Raw genomic sequence first — 952 nt, 5'->3', positions numbered from 1 at the left:
TCTTTCTCAGGGCCACCTTCTTAGCCCTGGCTTTGGGTGGTTTGAAGTTGGCTTTAGTTTTGCTCTCTACTGTCTTGATTTTAGGTGGGATCTTGGCTCGGCGGCTTAGACCTTTTGAGGGCTTTTCTCTGCTTTTTTGGTCCCTGATGAAGTCACTACATACTGATGATTATTCCTAGACATGGGCATGGTGGCCTTCCTGAGGATCTTGGCAGCTTTAGCCAGCTCCTTGGTGGCTATTTTCCTGCTCAGAGCCACTGTCTTCTTCTCATGCCTTGTCCTGGGGGCCCAGCTGCTGGCTGAGTGTGAAGGAGCCAAGGGGCTGCTGACTTCAGCCTGCACCAAGGTGGCTTTGCCCATCAGACTCCTGAACCCCAACTGGATGTGGCTCTTCTTCTTCTGCACAGCATAGCCCCTGGAGAACAGGGATCTGCAAATGTGTATTCATATTATGCCTTTGTTTAATTGATGACAAAATAATCTAGACACTTAGGGGACTGGAAGTGATTTCAGCTGATGGACAGATTTGCAAGGTTTTTATACATTTACAGAGAAAACCATTGAGTGTTTAAATTCATTTCAAGCATCGCCGTGCAGTGGAACTCATGAGCATACTGGAGATGGATATGAAAATATATTTCCATTAAAAAAGGGAACTACCAAGAGAGTATCTGGATTTGAACCAGCAACCTCTTGAGCTGCAGTCAAATGCGCTACCACTGAGCTATACTCCCTCTGCCAATGTAGTCTTGGACCTAGTCATCTTGAGGATTATGAAGGACACACCCTAGTTCAAAGAGTTCATGTTACATTTCCAGACATGAGTGGTTTTGAAAATGGGGTTTCATTGAATTTTATATATACACATAAACACCACAGCTTGCACAATCCCCACACCTGCTCAGTCTCACCAGAGCAGAACAACTATTGAGGGACCACACCCTGCTACCCA

The 952-nt window shown here is 45.7% G+C and overlaps 1 non-coding gene across 1 annotated transcript; it reads right to left on the bottom strand.

Annotated features, from left to right (window-relative positions):
• Positions 1–662: 662 nt before the first annotated feature.
• On the bottom strand, positions 663–734 carry TRNAC-GCA. The gene has a single exon. It is a non-coding gene; the product is annotated as a tRNA-Cys (tRNA).
• Positions 735–952: the final 218 nt, after the last annotated feature.

This window comes from Terrapene carolina, unplaced genomic scaffold (genome assembly GCF_002925995.2).
Source record: "Terrapene carolina triunguis isolate 2854851 unplaced genomic scaffold, T_m_triunguis-2.0 Scaffold50992, whole genome shotgun sequence".
In the NCBI taxonomy this organism is placed as follows: domain Eukaryota; kingdom Metazoa; phylum Chordata; order Testudines; family Emydidae; genus Terrapene; species Terrapene triunguis.
This window is presented reverse-complemented; position numbering and strand designations above follow the sequence as displayed.